Source organism: Capra hircus, unplaced genomic scaffold (genome assembly GCF_001704415.2).
Source record: "Capra hircus breed San Clemente unplaced genomic scaffold, ASM170441v1, whole genome shotgun sequence".
NCBI lineage: Eukaryota > Metazoa > Chordata > Mammalia > Artiodactyla > Bovidae > Capra > Capra hircus.
Genome location: NW_017190007.1, coordinates 92558 through 112569, shown reverse-complemented (window position 1 = coordinate 112569; position 20012 = coordinate 92558). Strand labels below are relative to the sequence as shown.

Here is a 20012-nt window from a genome sequence, read left to right as displayed (position 1 = left end):
GATGCTCGCAGGAACTGGGTCTGTGTCTGGGTAGGCTGAGTCGAATCCTCTCACTGATTTTTAAAAAGCGCTGTGAACTGTGTAATAGAAAAAATGTTCTGGATACAGAAACCAGTTTGCGGGAGGGCTGGCCAGGAGTCAGTGTTCAGCAGGGCGCTGGTCTGTGGTGTGCACAGCGACCAAGCCCTGTTCCTGACCCCACCCCACCCCGCCCCACCCCTGGCCCAGGCCCCTTCCACCTTCCAAGGCTGTGCACTCCTCACTGTGCAGGAACAAAGGCGGTTCAGATTCGTGAACAAGAAAGAGAAAAAATAAACTCAGCTGAATTCCTCTTGCTTGTGAGGGAGCGGTTGACTCTGGCCTCTGAATGGGGGAGACGTGCCGGCGGGTGGCAGCAGCGGGGCGGGGGGGCGGGGAAGGGGGGCCCTGGGGATAGCTTGGCTGGAAGGGAGCGGGGGCAGGGAGGTACAACAGGATGGGAACAGTTGGTGATTTATGGCACCAATAAGCACAACGGTGCAGTCTTGCGGTTCCCCTCAAGATGTATCTGAGAGCGGCGCCCTTGGAGCTTCACCTGTGTGTGCTGTGACTACGGCTACGGCCTGTCTGGGCTCAGGAGCCCAGATCCTCTGTGCCCAGCTGATAGGTGCCCCTCGTTGCTGGGGGCCCAGAGAGAGGCCCCCCTCCCTGCCGCCTGATCTGAAGGGCCGTGGGAAAACCTGCCAGAAGGTGGGGCGAGGTGAACTGATGAGCAGGGGGTCCAGCTTCCTCTTTGGGATCGAGTGTAAGAGGCCTTTTGGAAAATCAGCCAGCGAGCAGAATTCACTTTGGCAGCTGTCTTGTTCCTTTGAGCTTTAGCAAGCCTGCCCCAGGCTGTGCTAGGCTAGCATTCTGGGGAGCCAGAAGTACTAACACCTCTTGAGGGCCTACTGTGTACTAGGTACTGGGCTAAATTTCCAACATCACATTTACACTCTTGAAGCTTCACGACACCACCCTGACGTCAGTATTGTTACTAGCTTCATATGGCAGAAGAAGAAAGTGAAGCTCAGAGGGCTCAAATAACTTTCCCAAGACCATAGCCAGTAGGTGAAAGAATCTGGATGCAAGCCTATCTTCAGAACCAAGGAACTGGAGTGTACTCCAATGCTTAAGGGTTGAGTTTGCCAAGGGGCAGGCCCAGGGGTAGCCCAAGGACTTGGAAGCCAAATTCCCAAAAGTTAATTTAAACCATTTTAGCATAGCAGACTGTTAATGAAGTCTGGGGTCCACTAAGGCCTCCGGATCTTTTGCTGTTAGGGAATCTGCATACGTGCCTTGACTGAAAAGTTTTTCTTTCAGAAAGTTTGATGTCTGGACTAACTCCTTCTGGCTGGTTGGCCTCAAGTACTATGGCCAACTACAGAGGCAGAGAGAGTGACATTGACCTGTAAGGGAGCGGGTATTGAAGTGCTGGCTTCCCGCTATGGACTTTGGCCTTGGTCACCCTCAGCTGTTGGGGTCACTCAGAAGCTCAGCTTTGCTTGGCCATTTGTTGGGCTAAGAGGGAACAGGCAGATGGTTCTGGCCATGGGTGGCCATTCCGCGCTCCACTCCCACCAGTGCCCTCCCTCTGAAGGCAGGTACTGAACAGAAACATTTCCCTTTCTTGTGGGAGCTCAGGTGCTGGAAAGCACACAGCTTTCGCTTGGGGGAAACACAAAAGCAGTCTAAATAGATATATCGTCTCGAATTTCAATGCCCTTTACTTCCCTTCTGCTCATGGCATGGGCTCGCTGGGACAGGCCGAGAGAGTATCCTGCCAGCGCTGGGACCCCGGCTCCTGGCAGGCTGGCAGAGACTTGGAACCACTGCCTAAGAAGGCTATTCCGCGGCTACGCAGACCCCTCAGTAGAGTATCAGGGCCCTCTCCCAGGACCCAGCAAAGTCCTCTGAGCGTGTGAAAGTGGGGAGTGCGGCCGGGGGCTGCTGACTGGGTGTCTCCTTTTGCCCATTTACGGTCCAAGTGGGGTGGAACATTGGCAAGACGGCCCCGGGGTTGATAGTGGGGGTGAGATGGGGAGAGGATCGCCCAGCTACAGGAGCTTCTTGGGGAGGCTCGGCTGACAAGTTGCCAGACATCCTGCAGTTTTATTCATTCCTCCTTAGGGAGTTATGAGTTTTCTTCCAGGACTTCTGGAATGTTCTCTAGCCGCACTAGAAAGGGAGAGGAAACACAGCCCGTAGTCCCATCTGCCCGCCCCCACACATTCCCCACGTGCCCAGATTGATTGCCTATCAGGGCTCAGTGGTTTCCAAATGGTCAGCGGTCTGCAGGCTGCAGAGAGGGAGAGGGTGAGAGCCGTGGAGGAGGCTGCCTGCCTTCCAGGTGGTGGCTCGGAGGAGGAACGCTCCCCAGGGCCTGGCTACCGCCAAGTGCACAGGTCCAGAGCAGAGATTTGCTTTTCGGTCTGTGTGACTGAGAGGTTTTCAGACTCTTCTGGCAGGAAGATTTCCCTGGCGCTTGGTGAACCAGCACTCTGGTCTGTGACAGACAGAGACAGCTGGCTGGGGCTACATGGAGCCTCCTGGAGGCCCAGCAGTGGGCTGGTGGATGGCAGGAGCTTTGGAGTCAGATAGAGCTGAGTTCAGATCCCGGCTCCATGATGGGAACTCGGGTGAGTGATTTTCCTTCCCCGAGCCCTGGTGTCCTGTCGGTAAAATGGGGACTATCATACATTCCTTCAAAGTAGTTGTCAGAGTTCACTCAAAGAATGCTCATAAGAGCCGGGTGTGATGCCGGTCACGTAGCAGGTGCTGAGTGATGGAGTTGCTATCATTACTCATCAGAACATCGCCTCCCTTGTCCTCCGCCAGCACCCTCTTTCCTCGGGGGCCCACCCTCTGTCTTCAGGTACTAGGTGTTCTCAGGCAGCCCAAGAGGCCCTGACAAGAAGTTATCTGATAAATCCATTCCTACCTGGCGACGGGGCCTGAAAGTGTTAGCATCAGGAATACTTGAATTTTAACTCATCTTAGCCTCATGGGATGAATTGATTCATTTAATAAGCATTTCCTGAGATCCTAGTCTATCCTGTACTAAACAGCTATTATAACTGTGCACCCACCACGTGCCAGGCACCTTTGTTATCTGACTTCACCTTTGTACCAGCATTATGAAGACGCTATTAGGGGGAGTTCCCTGGTGGCCTAGTGGTTAGGATTCGGTGCTTTCACTGCTGTGGTCCAGGTTCAATCCCTGGTTGGGGAACTGAAATCCCGCAGGCCGCATGGCATGATAAAAAAAAAAAAAAGATATTAGTATCATTCTCATTTTACAGATGATGAAACAGGTTCTGAGGGTTTAAGGCACTTGTCCCAGCCCTGTCCTGTTTTAACTGGCTCTAGAATCTTTTTCTGGGGCTTCCCCAGTAGCTCAGCTGGTAAAGAATCAGCCTGCAATGCAGGAGACCCAGTTTGATTCCTGGGTCGGGAAGATCTCCTGGCAAAGGGATAATTTACCCACTCCAGTATTCTTAGGCTTCCCTGGTAGCTCAGATGGTAAAGAATTCGCCTACTATGTGGGAGACCTGGGTTTGATCCCTGGGTTGGGAAAATTCCCTGGAGGAGGGCATGACAACCCACTCGAGTATTCTGGCCTGGAGAATCCCTATGGACATAGGAGCCTGGTGGTCTACAGCCCATGAGGTCGCAAAGAGTCGGACATGACTCAGTACAGCATAGCATCTTTTTCTAAGGTGCAGACACTGTGTTGGCCCCCGGGGCTGTAAAGAGAAATAAAATTGATCCTGAGCTTTAAGGAGCACCTGGAGGTAGAGACGAACAAAGCAATCAGATCAGCAACATGCAGTGATGGTGGTAGGCACGGAGTAATGTGGGGCACAGACTAGGGGCACCCGGGGGGCATTAGGGAGTATAGCGCCGGCAGTGTTAATGCATTTTTTTCTGTTGGCTGAGCACGTGGCTTGCAGGATCTTAGTTTCCCAAGCAGGGACTGAACCTGTGTCCCCTGCAATGGAAGCATGGAATCCTAACCACTGGACCGCCAGGGAATTCCCAGTGTTAATGGATGTTGGTGCTTTCATGTGTGGATCTGAAGCCCACCTGCCTGGGAGAGCAGCCTGTTTAAAATATCAGATTATTTCAAGAACATACATTGGAATAAAGAGATGTTCCCCTGTGTGGCCCCTGACTTCTTAGCATCTTTCTAGACATACTTGGGGTATATTGGAATATGTACATGATTGTATCCAAATATATCCTTTTCAAAAGTTGTAAATGATAGCATGTTATAAGTTTGATAGGATATCTCTATCTAGAGTGGTTATATCTCTATATAAAAGCAAGTCACCCTCCTGACCCTATTCCCCTTCCTTAAGGCTTATTCCCGCTACCAGCTTCTAATACAAGGTTATATTCTTTTTAAAAAGACAAATGATGGCACACTGTGAACGTACGATACAGTTCTGTACATCTCGTTTTTTCACTTAACAGTGTGTCTCACAGAGCATTCTGCATTAATACCTCGAGCTCTATTGCATTCTTTTTAAAAAATTAATTTTCGGCTGTGCTGGGTCTTCGTTGCTGCATGGGCTTTCTCTAGTTGCCGTACAAAGGCTTCTCATTGTGGTGGCTTCTCTTGTGGCAGTTCACAGGCTCCAGGGCATGCGGGCTTCAGTAGCTGTGCTGCCCGGGCTTAGCTGCCCTGAGGCATGTGGGATCTTCCCAGACTGGGAGTTGAACCTGTGTCCCCAGCATTGGCAGGGGGATCCTTAATCAGGGGATCACCAGGGAAGTCTATTGCATTCTTTTTAATGGTAGCATAATAATCTCTTATGAGGATGTGGCAGACTTTATTTAACGGTTTCCTATTAATGGATATTCATTCAGGTTGTTTCTAATCCTTTGCAGCTGCAAATTACATGGCTATGACCGACCCTTTACAGAGATTTTTACTCACATGCGGTAGATCTGTATACCTTGACTGGAAAAAAGACTATGCATTTTAGCTTGAAAAGTGTTGAAGGCATATCTATGTAAAATCCACGCCAAAAATCCATGCCTAAATCTCTCTGAAGAAATGAATCACTAAGGGTGGAATTCTGACCATTAGCAAGGGACCCTGCTTCCCTGAGTAGAGTCAGCCTGCTTTACCCTGGGAGTGGCCCTCCCCTCGCTCCAGCTCTCAAGCCCGAATGCCAGTGAACGGAAGCAGCTGGGGTACCCTGGCTCCTGAACTTGAGGGAGCAGCCCAGTGGCATTCTCTGCGGACACAAATTCCCTCTCTAACCAGTTTTCCCACTGCATTTCATTGGTGGCCAAGAGAGACTTTCATAACTCTTGCTATCTTTACAATATGTCGTTCAAATTTAAAACATGCTAAAAGGGAGAAAATATTTATAGAATTTTTCTCTGGAAGAAAAAAAACCCCTACTTTTAAGCCTAGCCAATGACATTTCTGGAAACCACAGAGAGAAAACAGCAACAACTCGCAGAAGATAAAATGGACTAATTACACAACAGATCTCTAATTTAAGAAACTAGCTGCATTCTTCTGTTTTTTTTTTCTTTTCAAGATGACAGAGAATAAAAATACTGGTTCACCAGCTTATTAAAAACTTAATCCAGTGACTCCTGACCTTCTCTTCTGTGAGGCGACGTGTGTTTGTGCATGTGTATACATGGCGGGCCTGCTGGCTTCAGCGAGGGCTGGAGCGAGGGGTCTCTTCCGTGGGGTTTCTTGGCCTGTGAACTAGTTTCCCATGGGAAGGAACAGGGATCCTGCTGCCTGAGTTATTTAAGTCTTGGAGTCTTCCTCCTTTTCCAAAGCTCTGGGAGTGTCTCCATGGCCACAGCTGTTGCGGACACTCAGCCCAGCGGCCTGGCTCTGGGGTGGTTGAGATAGGCCTGCGTGAATCTGCGATTTGCTTCCTGCAGAACCCCCACTGGCCACCTTGAACAAGTACTCCAGATTTCTAGAACAAGCCCTCAGCTGGAGGGTGGTCAGCATGGGGACTGGCGGAGCTCCCCCCTCCTTGTTTCTGGAACTCCGAATCAGAGGGCTACCAAGGGACTCTTTCCCCAGCTAGAATTTCCAGAAGCCAAAAGTGACTGCAGCCAAAACCTCCCTGTGAACCTCGTTTCTGTTTGGATTTTTATGGAAACTGTTTCTCTCAGACACACATCCTGTGGGACTGCGCTCCTTCTTCCCCTTCCCTTATTTTTATGTATGAATGGATTATGTCGGCTGTTTAATGGGTTTGCAGCAAGCGCGGGGCCGCCGAGCGCTTTTTAATGAAGTCTCGGACTGGCCAGCCCCGTGGCTTTCGGAAGCCTTGCAAGAGCCGAGGGAGGGTTCCCTGGTGTCTGGCCGGGATTTGCGCTCTGCTTCCTGCTTGGGATTCTGGGCTGCCCCGGCGTCGCTGTGATTTGCTGTTGGGTTTTGGGGAAAAGAACCTTAATCTCCCAGGCCTGCAGTGCACACCCGAGCTAATGCCGGCACCGGGGGCCTCTGCGGAACCGGGATGAGGAATCCTAGTGGGGAAACAAAGAATAATAGTGACACAAGAGGGAGGGGGCCCTGAGGAGGGAGTGTTGGTGGGAGCGGCGGGGGTGTGATGGGGACTCTTGGCCTTGAGTCCAGCTGGATGCCTTGGCCTGGGTTTGCTTGATTTGCCTTCTCTTATCCAGCAGGCTGCAAGATGTTGATTTGGGAACGTATTATCCATCTTCTCAGCTTGCAGAACTGGGAGGTGGGGGCAGGGTAAGGGGGTGCACACCCAGAGTGCTCTGGTCTGCCCTTCTTCCCTTTTGGGGGACCAAGTCTGGAATCGGGGTGCTCCCTCCTGCTCCAGTGACCCACTGTTGTTGCAAACTAATCCTCCCTCCCCATGGATGACTCTTGAATTGTTCCCTGGGCCAGCCGGAGGCAGAATTGAGAACTGGGCACCTTCCCGCCTCATCTCTCACCCTGCTGCCCGGCCTGGGCACCGCTTAGTGCCAATATTCCCAAGGGGCCTGATGGATGACGTTCCTGGCCAGTAGGTCCCCCAGCTTCTCCGCCAGGGTCCCTTCTGCAATGTCTCTCCTGAGGTTCACAGGTTGACAGTGGCTATGTGGAGAAGGTGAGAGAGCTTCCTGACCCACTGAATTTAATGGGAAGGAGGGGGAAGTGGGAAAGCCACTGATTCCATCAAGGGAGGAACTCATCTCCCCCTGCCTCCCCCACGCCTCTGGGCTGCCTGCTCCATCCTTTTCAAATCTGTTCTCCTCAGAACTGCCTGAATGACCTCTTTAAAATGCACACTGGACTCTCTTATTCCCTCCTGAAAACCCTTTGTGGGGTTTCCAATGCTTGGAGAAGAAGGCCAAGTTTCTTTCAGTGGTTTATCACCCCGTCTCATCTCAGATACATTTCTCCAGGCTTGATTCTGCTCACCCTCTGTCTCAAGCTACTGTCCCTAGGATTTTGTTTTCTACTCTTCTTAGAACAATTCTCCCCGGGCCCTCCTGGACCACCCTAATCCTCCTGTCAGGAGGCAGCTCAGGTGTGACCTCCTGAGTCTGGCTATAAATTGTTAAGCCATGTATTCATTCGTCGTACACTTTTTAGTCGATCAGAGACCTATGTAACTGATCAGAGGCCTATGTAACTGATCAGAGACCTATGTAACTGGTCGTTACTAAGGATCCGCCTGTCTTAGCGCTAATGCCTCACCCGGAGCCAGCCAAACGCAAAAACAGGAAGGAATCCTTCATGCCAGGGGTCCTGCACACCCCTCACTTGCCTCTTGCTCTTCACACACCAGCAGACTCCTTGCCCCACTCCAGGGCAAAAGGAGTCTTGTTCGCCAAGAGCGAGGACTGTGCCTTATTTCCCTGGTGCTGAAGGAAGGGCGCATTCCACCTTGAGCGGAGGTGAACTTGCCTTCTCCTTTAGACCTGGTCTCCTGGACCTTGAGTCCGGTCACTCTTGGGGTTCCTTGGGTGAGGCTGAGAGTTTTCAAATTGGGACTTTCTTGAAGCCTGCTACAGTGGCTTGTAGCCTGGTCTTTCTCAGGCCCTTGGGTCCCCCTTCCCTCTCCCTGCCCCCCACTCAGCCTCCCCCAACTCCTTGTTTAGTCTCGAGGCTCTAAATGTTTCTCTGTGTTGAAGATCCCTCAGTGTCTAACTCCAGCATGGACTTCTCCCCTGAAGCCCTGACTCCCACATCCAGCTCTCTACTGAAATATATGGTAGACATCAGAGACTTAGCATGTCCCGAACCCAACCCCCACCCCGATCTTCCTGCCGCCTCCCCTAGCCCCAGCCTTCCTTTCGCTGTGCAGTCCACAGCTTTAGTGTCACCCAAGGGTCCGCTCTTGAATCTGCGTGCAATCCTTCAACAAATTCTGTAGATCTGGCCTTCAGAATAGATCTAGAATCTCAACATTTCTCCTGCCTCGCCACCTGTACTGCTCCCACCCTGGAGCAGCCTTCACCCTCCACTTTCTCTTATCTGAATTATTGTAGCATCCTCTCCTCCCCCACAATGATCCTCCTGTTTCCCCTTTTGGTGCTTCTTCATTCCACTAGCAACTCAGCAGTCAGGAGATCTTGTTAAAACTGAAGTCAGGTCCTGGGGCTCCTTGCTCAGAACGCTTGGTGGCTTGGCATTATCCTCAAGGTGGCTTCCAGTCCTCTGTGTGGCCTGCGACTATCTACAGAGTGGTCCCTATCACCTCTCTGACCTCATCACCTGTCACTTCCCAGTCACTGCCTCTTCCTCAGTCAACTGACCTCCTTGCCATCCCTCCCACTCACTGGATACACCCAGCCTCAGGCCCTTTGCACCTGCTGTTCTCTCTGCCTAGAAGGTTCATGCCTCAGTTATCATCAGGACTGCTTCCCTCCCTTCCTTCATGTCTCCTGATCAGTGACGCCTTCTCCCACCACCCTACTGAGAAATGAACTCCCTCTCCCCAGCACCCTGCCCCCTCCCTGCTTTGTATTCCTTTAGCACTTACCACTTATGAGATTATGCATTTTTCTTTCTCATTGATCTTGATTATTATCTATTCCACCCCTGTCAGAATGGAAGACAAGATTTCATTTCTTTGGTTCTGCTGTATCCTTAGTGCCTAGACCAATGCCTGGCACAGAGTGGGCACTTATTTAATATTCACTGGATAAAAGATGAATGGATGGATGGATGACAGGTGGATAAATGTTCCACTGACTTCTGTCTTACAGGCAATGTCCGGAGACCAAGGATGTTGGCTGACCTCTGGAGGAAATCTGCTCATCATTCTTAGGTCTGTGAGTGAACAGACTCCAAAAACTCAGTGGTCATCTGTCCTGGAATTCGATTTTTTCCTCCTCAGCCAACTTCTGATGCTCTGCCACTTCCTTTTCTGCAGGCTGCAAGTGAGTCTTTGTGGCTTTCCCTTGTTCTGCTATAGCTCATAACCGGCAGTGGTTCTGCGTGACTTACTGATAGGATGTTGCTCTTGGAACGTTCTAGAAACCTCATGGACCCTGGAGAAAGATGCATGAGTTTTCACTGCATCGTGGATGCTAGCAGCCCTTGGTGCTCCTTAGAGATGAAAACCAGAAAGCCTCACTTTCCTATCAGCCCTTTCAAGCTGCCTCAGAGGAAACTCATCTCACCGAGTGAGCATCTCAATTTCAAGATGAAGTGTTTAATTTACCTGAAGGGGTGGTCTTAGATGACATTCCCCTGGCCAGGGCGCTCACTTTACACATCCATAAAATGGGGCCTGCGATACTGACCTCACGTGGTTGTTGTGTGAAGAATAAATGAGGACCATAAATTGGGAAATCTATAAAAGTGTCTGGTTTTATTGTTACTGGTGGGGCAGACCCTCTAGGGAGAACATGTTTCTCTGGAGGATGAGGACCTTTGTGGGATCCTGGAAGGATTTGGTGCCTTTTGGCAAGATCCTGCAGCTCTCCAAGTTTCTTCCGCTCGCATCTGGGGTTTGGGCTTGGCTTGCTGTGCAGCCTTCTGTGACTGGGGCGGGGGGTGGCTTCTCTTATTAGCTGGCCTCCTGGGGTCTCTATCTGGCTGCTTTGGAGGTTGGAAATGGCATGTGTCAGGAAGGGGATGACCCCTGACCTTTCTTAGGTTTTTCTGTGTTGTTCATTTGCATTTTCTGGTGAGCTGAGAGTTTATTAGCCAGCAAGGGGACGAGCCAATCCAAGCTTGCTCTTGCTCAGGGAGAGGGGAGGTCGCATGAGGAGGCAGCCACCTAGCGTGGGTAGAGCGCTGGCCAGAGTGTCTGGAAGTGAACGGTCTCCTCACTTCTCTCCTCCACTTTTGTCAAGTTTCAGGCCTGTCAGGTAATCTTGGTGGGCCCCAGTTGTCTGTCCGTGTGGCAAGGAGCTTCAGGTAGCTGGTCCAGCTCGGAGTTGGTATCATTTTATTTATTTATCCATTTACTGGCAAAACCTTGCTGCTTGTGAGATCTTAGTTCCCTGACCAAGGATCAAACCTGGGCCACGGCAGTGAAAGCCTAGAATTCTAACCACCAGGCCACCAGGGAACTCCCATGGTGTCATTGTATACTTGCAACTTTTCTATGAGAATTGTTTCAAACCTGGAAATCAAAATCCTGTTGATATTCTCTTTTCTTTTCAAGGTGGTCTCTCTGAAATTCTGAGGCTTTTCCTCTGTAGGCCATTCCTGGGTACACCCAAGGTCTCCTGTGGCTCCGCCTTAGAGTGTTCTCCACTCGTGGGAGAGTGCTCCGTTTGGGAATGCCGGAGGTGGTGGGGGAAATCCCTCCAAGAGAGAACTGTTTTTAAAAAATAATTAATTAATTTGGCTGTGTCAGGTCTTAGTTGTGGCATGTATGATCTTCTGTTGAGGGTTGTGGGTTTCTCTCTAGTTGTGGCTTAGTTGCCCCGAAGCAAGTGGGATCTAGTTCCCAGACCAGGGATTGAACCTGCATCCCCTGCATTGTAAGGCAGATTCTTAACCACTAGACTACCAGGGAATTCCCCAGGACAGAACTCTTAACTGACCCAGAATCCATGGGTGCATCTGTGCCCTGGCTCCCTCGTCCTTTGGTAGGACAATTCTGTCATGTGCTCCACGCTGTCCCCTCTGGGCCTCAGTTGCTCACACAACAAAACTCTGCTCAACAACACACCCTCCCTTCCCAGTTTCACTTCCGGCCTCTCACTATGCTTCCTGGCTCATCTCCTGTTATGGGCCCAATTGTGTCCCTTGCCAATCTGTATGTCACAGCCCTAACCCTCAGTAGCTCAGAATGTGACTGCATTTGGAGATAGGTGATTATGTTAAATGAGGCCATTAGGAAGGTCCTAACCAGTCTGACCAGTGTCCTTATAAGAGAGAATTTGGACCCAAAATGATACCAGTGGAACATGCAGAGTGATGACCACGTGAAGAGGAAACATGAGGGTTACCATTTGCAAGCGAAGGAGAGAAGCCTTGGCTGAACTGCCAGCCTTGCCAGCACCAATCTTGGATTTCCCGCTTCCAGAACCATGAGAAAGAAAGTGAAAGTGAAAGTGGCTCAGTCATGTCCAACTCTTTGTGACCCCATGGACTGTAGCCCGCCAGGCTCCTCTGTTCATGAGATTCTCCAGGCAAGAATACTGGAGTGGGTTGCCATGCCCTCCTCCAGGGGATCTTCCCAATCCAGGGATCAAACCCAGGTCTCTCGCATTGTGGACAGATTCCTTACTGTCTGAGCCACCAGGGAAACCCCAACGAAAAAGAAATCTATTGCTTAAGCTGCCCAGCGTGTGGTATTTTGTTAATGGCAGCCCAAGAAGGTGAATATAATTTCCAAAGAAACTACTGCACTGAAACCCCTGGCTCAGAGCCTACTTTTCCAGTCACTGAGACAGAGTCTGAGAGTAGTTTATAGAGAATATATGGTAGTAGTATACATGGCTCACCCCGTTGGGCAGAAAAGAAGACAAAAGATCAAGAGACCTGGGATAAGTCAAAAATATCTTCATCGTCACCTTCTCTTGTTCGGATCTGGGGCTGGGACACTGCAAAGAGCTGGAGTCGTGCGGAGAAGTAGACACCAGGAGCGGGGCTGGGGTAATGTGCGGTTCGCAGCGCATGAATACAAATGCTTTTATTCACATGAAATTGCTTCCGAATGAAGGGCTGCTCTAAAACTGACCCTCAAATGGAGCATTTTGTGTTACAAAATAAAATTGCATCCCTTCGGCTCTGAGAAAAATGCATATTGCCCTCATCTGAAATGTGGTGATAATTATATGCCACATTATTCATCCTGTGTCATTTCTGGTCACATTCAGCATGTGGCACGGTGGCAATTGAGGGTGTGCTCGAAACAAAGGCAGTCACGCCAAAGGCAGGGGGGACGGATTTCAGGCGGTCAAGGTAACTGGTACACACCTGCAATTTCAAATGTTCTCTGTGTAGGAGGATCAACTTGGTCGTGCTTTTTAGGGAAAGGGGAAGAGACAAAAATGGGAAAAGGAAAGCAAGTCAAATAATGCCAAGGTATCAGAGGGGTGTGTGTGTGTATGTGTGTGTCTGTGTGTGTGTGTATCAGGCCAGGAAAGTCAGGGTCACATGCTCTGACCTGAGAAGCCTTGGTAGGGGAGGGCATATTAGTTATCCGCGCGGTGGTATTGCGCTGTTACGAGCTGTATTATTTATCTTTTGCTGTGTAACAGATGATCCCCCCCCAACTTAGCCGCTTAAAGCAACAAGCATCTATTATCTCCTATGGTTTCTGAGGGTCAGGACTTCAGAGTGGCTTAGCTGGGTGATTCTAGCTCAAGGTCTCTGATGAAATGCTGTCAAGATATCAGCTGGGGCTACGACTGTCTCCAGGCTTGACTGAGCTGGAAGAACAGCTCACACACGTGGCTGTTGGCAGGTGGCCTCAGAAGATCCATCTCTGAGCTCGCTCACATGGTTGCTGTCAGGCCCAAGCTTCTCATCACCTGGGGCTTTCCATAGGCTGCCAGAGTGTCCTCGAGACATATCAGCTGGTGACCCGCAGGAGAAAGAATGAGTGGGTCAGAGAGAGCCAGAGTCGGGAGACGCCGTCTTTTGAAACCTAATCTCAGAGGTGACACCCTATCACTTCTGCTCTGTTCTGTGTGTTAGAAGCTCAACCCTGAGTCCAGCCCACGCTCAGAGGGTGTGAATATCAAGAGAGAGGAGGGCTCCCTGCCACAGGGGTCAGGCCTTTGGTCAGCCTTGCTGCCCTCAAAGCTTGTGGGGCCTGAGAAAGTTTCTGTCAGTACCAATGGATGTGGGGGCAAGAGCTTCAGATGCACGGCTTGAAGGGTCTCAGTTCTTGCCCCGACTCTGCTATTTCCTGTCTGTGTCACTCAGAGCAAAGACACAAGCCTCTCAAAGAGTCAGTTTCCCCATCTCTAACCACAGGGACAGTAATACTGACCCCTCAAAGGCAGGGTGATGGAACGACATCAGCTGCAGAAAACTAGGAGATGTAAGGAGTGACACTGGAGAACATTCCCCAGGATTGGGACACCTGGGGCTTCTGCGGGTGACTGTTTCTGCAGTGGTGGGCTATCCTGGCCACTCCAGGCTCCAGGGATTTAAGGGCCAGAGTGACAAAATGCACAATCATGAAGTAACTGACTGCTATGTGGTGACGCTCTAAGGAACTCAGGCTAAGGAGACAGCTGATGGTCACCGGCAAACCCCAGCCCCTCAAAGCGAATGCCTTGCCTGTCCCATCACCCTGGTCTCTGAGGGTCTCCATGACTCTTCTTCAGATCTCTCTCTGCGAACCTCTTCACTGGCCAGAATGGATAAGAAAATCTTTGAAAGGTTGGGTGCTTTCTGAATGATATTCTGGTTTCGGGGCCTGCAGATTTTCTATTTCTTCTGCTCTGAAATAAAGACTTGAAATGTCCCTCTTGTGTGAGGTGCTGGGGGCCACAAGTCTTCAGGAGGGGAGAGACAGGCCTGGCCCCGCTATGCCCGATCATACCTCCAGCTCCTGGCACAAGCCCTGCTTACTATTCTTTCTAATTTAATTTTTTAATTAAAGCCTGATTCGCATATGTTGAAAGGCGCAGAAGGTGTACCATTTGATGGGTTTTGGCAACTATACACATCTGTGGATCCACTACCCCAGTCAAGATATAGAACATTTCCTTGGTTCCCCTGAAGTCCCCATCCTCTTCCCATCAAATCCTGTTGTCACCAGAGGCAGGCCCCTGTCCTGATTTCCGCCACTGTAGGTTAGTCTTGTCTTTACTTGGATTTTATAGAAATAGATCATACAGGGACTTCCCTGGTGGTCCAGTGGTTAAGAATCTGCTTTGCAATGCAGAGAACGTGGGTTAGATCCCTGATTGGGGAACTAAGATCCCACATGCCATGGGGCAAGCAAGACTTTCTGCCACAACTACTGAGCCCACGAGTGCCACAACCAAAGAATCTGTGCGCTGCAACGAAAGATCCAGCGTGATGCAACAAAGATCCTGTGTGCTACAACTGAGGTCTGACACAGCCAATTAAATAAATAAACATTAAAAATAAAAACAGGCTATACGGCCTATGTTCTCTTGTGCTCGGCTTCTTTTGCTTGACTTATTCATCTGTCAGATTCATTCAAGCGATGGTGAGTGCTGCAACCTTCCTGTCTATTGCTGAGTAGTATTCCATTGCACGGTTATATCAGTTATATCACAATTTGTTGTTTCAGTCACCACTTGATGGATATTTGAATTGCCTCCAGTTTCGAGCTATTATGAATAACGTTTCAAGTGTTTTTTGGACGTATGCTCTTATTTCTCTTGGGTAAGTACCCAGGAGTGGAATTATGGGATTGGAGGATAGTTGTATGTTTAATCTTGTGAGAAGCTGCCAGACTACTGTCCAAAGTGGTCCTGCCATTTTATACCCTTGTCTGACATTTGAATCTTGAGTAGTAGGAGGTTGTTTTGTCTCTGGGTCTGCTTTGGCCCCTACCAAGACCAAGGTTTCTTCTCCAGATTTCCAAACTATTATGCCAAACTCCAATCATCTTTTAGTACATTTCCTTTTGCCCCAGTTAGTCATAATCTGTTTCTGTTGCTTGTAGTCTAAGTGCTCTAGCTCATTGATACAGCGCCTGGTGCACAGAAGGAGCTCAATGAAATGTACCAGCTCTGGTATCAGAAGTAACATGTCTAGAAAGTCACAAGGGATGGGGAGAGGGGACAAGGTGAGGCTTCTAGATTGCACGTGTGTAGGAGGGAGATGGATGCAGCTATGAGAGGGGAAGGAAGAAGAGGAGGGAATTCCAAGATACCTGGACATGCGAGTGTCATTTGTCACTCAAGTCTGGGGGAAAGGAACTTTTTATTTGGCATTTTGGTCCTTTCTAGTGTGAGCTGAAGAGATTCAAGAGGTGCCTGACCCTTGGGGAGGGAAGAGGGTTTCTGAGGCTCCCTGATCACCGTTGTCTTGTCTATCTCCTTATCTTCCAGCTGCGGGAGGGGAGGCAGGCTTTCTCTGACAGGCCCAGTCTCTGAATCTTGGCCAGTTTGAAACCTACCTTAACCGCATTGGACAGGGATGTGTGGAAACACTAACTGCCTTTGATTTGTGGCTTGAGTTAAGGTCCCTGTAACTTTGGGGCTTCTTTATTTAAAAAATTTTCCTTCTCTTTAAAAATTTTTTATTCTGGCCCAAACAGACTGTAATCCATTTGCAGGGAAACCCACTCCCACCACAAAATAGATTTTGGGTGGGGGGCTGGGGGGCATAAACTATGAAGACAAAAAGAAGGAAAACAGGCTTTTTTTGTTCATTTCACCTCAGGGGTGAGATAGTTGAATCTTATGGCAAGGGCACATATAATTTTATAAGAACTTACCACATTGTCTTCCAAGGTGGCTGTCCCATTTTACACACCCATCAGTAATGCCCCACAACTCCAGCTGTGTCTCATCCTTGTCATTTTAGTTTTAGCCATCCTAGTGGATGTGAAGAGCTATCTCATTGTGGTTTCCACCTTGGACTAGTTTTAGGTTCCAGGGAAAGTATGCTTCATCCGAGTAGTGTTGAGAATGGCTCTGTGACTATGCGCTTGTAATCTGACATTGGAAATATCAGCAGAGAACAGCTGATTTAGAATTCCAAGAAACACTATTTGTTGATTCTTCATTCAACACCAACTCTCAGCATAACCCGTGACATTAACCTGCTTCAGTTCCCACCTTATCAGCCCTTGTTTTGCTCTAAGTCATGGAGAGTGTGGTCCATACTCCGCTGCATGCTGGTACAGCGACTCCTGGGGTGGAGCATCCTACCAGGTAGGAGGACGCTGCCCACACAGCGTTGAGGAACTGTGGGGCTGTCTTGGAGCATGGCTTGTTCTCTCATAGATTCCTGCCCCAAGGGTCTGCATCGACACTGTTCACACGCAGGAACAGAATGAGGTCCTGGCCACAACTGCAGAGGTTCTTCATGTGACATCCATGAACTGACTTCATAGGTGTCCACAAGATGTTGAAGCTATATATGCACAATTTTGCATGTATTCTTTTTTTTCTGTGAAAAGGAAAGTTCATAGCCTTCACTGAGTTATCCAAGATTGGCAGTTGACCCCCAATATCTGTCTTTTTCTTTTTTCCCAGTCATAGAGCCCCTGAATTAGTTCAGGGCACATAGGCCATGCGAAATACAGACTCCATTTCCCAACTGCCTTGCAGGCTAGATGTGATTAATTGCTGGCCAAGAGGATATAGATAGACATGTAAGGGGGGCAAGTTCCAGGAAGTGTTCCTAAGAGGAAGAGGTGTGTGCATGCTCACTCTTTCCGACACTTTGGACTGCAGCCCTCTGTCCATGGGATTTTTTTGGGCAAGAATACTGGAGTGGGTTACCATTTCCTCCTCCAGGGGATCTTCCTGACCCAGGGATCAAACCCATGTCTCCTCCATTAAAGGTGGATTCTTAACCACTGAGCCATCAGGGGAACTCAAAGGGAAGGTGACGTTTTTTTTCCTTCCTGCTGGCTGGAGTGCAGATATGATGGTTAGAGCTTGAGCAGCCATCTTGGACTATGAAGTAACAAAAAAACAAGAAGGAAAAGGTCTGGAGATCCCATGAAGATGGAACATTATACCGACTTTGACTGCTTCCATGGACTTTACTTGTAAGAAAGGGAAATACATTTTTCTCTTAAGTCATGATTCTCTTGTGTTTTGTAGTAGGCAGCCTTTAAGATAGCCCTCAATGACACTGCCTCCTGGGACTCCCACTTTGGTACAGTCTCCTCCCACATTATTGCAGAGTTGATTTGTGTGACCAGTAGCATATGGTAGAAGTGATGGCGTATGACTTCTGAGATTTGTTTATACAAAGACTGCTGCTATGTCTTGGGTTCTCTGTCTCTCTCATGGATCACTGGCTCTGGGGGAGCTATGTCATGAGTAGCTCTACGAAGAGGCCTGTGTAGCAAGGAAGTGAGGCCTCCTGCCAACAGCCACGTGAGAGAGCTTGGAGTCAGACACTTCTGCCCCAGTGAAGTCTTGAGAATCTGCAGCTCCAGACAGTAACCTGGCTGCAGCTTGAGCCAGAACCACTCAGCCAGGTGGCTCCCAGATTCCTGACCCTCAGAAACTGAGCAAAATGATAAATGTTTGCTCTTTCAAGCTATAAAGTTTGGCTAGCCCCGAATTTCCAGAAACAATGTGTTTCCTGACATTAGACAAGCCATGTCGCTGGAATGGGCCTCAGTGTCCTCATTTGTAAAGTGAGATGGTTACTATAGCAGATGCTGGCCTTTTCTAGCTGAAAGTGTCTCGAAATGTGGAGAGTAAGGAAGGCAGGAGAGGGTGGGATGGGCAGGGACCAGAGTGTTTTCCTCTGGCTGCCATCAAACCTTTGCAACATTTTGATGAGCCTTCTTGAGACTGGGTGGGCTGGGGAGCCTAAGTGAAGACAGAATCGCTCTGCCTAAGAAATTAGAAAAGACCCCGATGATGAGAAAGATTGAAGGCAGAAAGAGAAGAGGATGACAGAGGATGAGATGGTTGGATGGCATCACCAACTCGATGGACATGAGTTTGAGCAAGCTCTGGGAGTTGGTGATGGACAGGGAAGCCTGGCGTGCTGCATTCCATGGGGTCGCAAAGACTCAGACATGACTGAGAGACTGAACTGAATTGAACAGAAGAAATTAGGAAGAATTTTCCAGGGAGTGTTCTGTAAGTGGAGAAACAAAGGGGCAGGAAGAAAAGAGATTACCAAAGGAGAGTAGCCCTTTAATGTGGCCATGAATTGGGGGTCTGGGAAAAAATTCCTGAATGCCAGGAACTGCTGATGAATTTTTAAAATAGTGAAGCGCTGTTTGTTTCTCATATCATGCTGAAATCTATTTCCATGACTCCAAACTCACAGACACATACACATGTGTGTGTGTGTGTGTGTGTGTGTGTGTGTGTGTGTGTGTGTGTGCAGGCACAGAGATACACAGCCACCAACTGTGCCTCACTACCCTGCCTGGCACATAGCATAGAGTAGGATTTAAGGGCATGGAAACTGCACCAGTCTGGTTTATTTTTTATCTTAGTTCCTCAACCAGGGATTGAACCTGGGCCCTGGTAGTGTAAACGCCGAGACCTAACCACCAGACCAGCAGGGAATTCCTGCACCGGTCTGGTTTTGAATATGGCCTCTGCCTCTTACCAGCTGTGTGACCTCAGACCTATCCCCTGCCCTCTCTGATGAGCCTCGGTTTGACCTTATACAACAAAGCATCCTCCATTGAAGTTACTGTGAGGAGGAAGCCGGTTCCGCCTGTGGGGCCCCGGGCCAGGGCTGGGCTCCCTGCTCAGGGGTGGTGGGTCTCTGCCATGGTTGTCCTCTCATGGTTGTCCTTCTGCTTCTATCCGCTGAAGGCCAGTCACGCTTCTGGAAAGGGTGACCTGAAAGCTCCTCTTCTGCTAGGTGCCCACCTGCTCAACTTCAGTCACAGGAAGCGATTGCCCTGTGTGACCCCATCCCTCAGTGGCCCCTCCTCCCCCAGGCTGCCCTGGGTAAGTGAGTGGATGGCTTCTGGGAGAAGCCCAAGGCCTCAGCTGGTGGCTCAGGGGCGGGGCTCCCAGTAGGGCTGTTGTCTTCTTCTTGCTCTGCCTGTTTTTCTGGCTGCAGAAAAACCTGAAGCAGGTGATTTAAGCCCAGTGGTTGACAGTGAGACAGGCTGACTGGGAGTCAGCTGACCGGAAGTCAGCTGACCGAGGGTGGGGAGGATGAGCTGGGCCTCAGGTGAGCATCTCTCTGAGAGGGGCTGGAAGTGACAATGGTGACAGTCCTCGCCACCCCGGTGGTCACCTCCCACACCCTGGAAACTCCAGTTCTCTGTGGACACTGCCTTCACTTTCCCTTGGGGTTGAGCAGTACACATGGGTGGGAGGAGGCAGTGTGTGGCACAGAGCTGGGTGAGAGGCTGTGGAAGGTGCCAAAGACCATAGAGGAGCCCACTGTGGCCCAGACGACAAACATCTGTTATCCCTGCCAATGCCTAGACTCTCAGGATGTTCAGCTTCAGACCACGTTCTTTATCTGTCCCTTCAGGGTCTTTCCAACAGGCTCATAGGATCTGGGCCAAGGCCCCCCTAAGGCTGACTGCTCACCCAGATGCAGGAGTGTGGATGAGGTGCAGACAGGCGGGCACTGACTGGCTGCCACATACCTTGCCTGCTCCTGGTTGGGCTCCCCAAGGGGCCTGGCCCAAGCCTCATCACTGCACAATCAGAACTGAGTTCCCTACCACTCTGCCCATTCTGGGAACTTACAATAATCACAGTCTCAAAGCAGTGAAGCAGTAGACTCTTCACCAAATTCACTAGAGAGTGATAGATACCAAAATGCCAATGTGTTAATTACCTCGAGGAGCTTTATATTAGGCCGACAAACAAAATATCACCGACTGGGTGACTTGAACAACAAATATTTATTTTCTCATGGTTCCGGCGGCTGGAAGTCCAAGGTCAAGATGTCAGAGGGCTGGTTTCTGTAG

General features: G+C 49.8%; 1 long non-coding RNA gene across 1 annotated transcript; it reads left to right on the top strand.

The window, feature by feature from the left end:
• Nucleotides 1-2509: 2509 nt before the first annotated feature.
• On the top strand, nt 2510-9789 carry LOC108634778. Its single transcript, XR_001917691.1, has 3 exons — nt 2510-2657; nt 9232-9405; nt 9503-9789. It is a non-coding gene; the product is annotated as an uncharacterized LOC108634778 (long non-coding RNA).
• The last annotated feature ends 10223 nt before the right edge of the window (nt 9790-20012 follow it).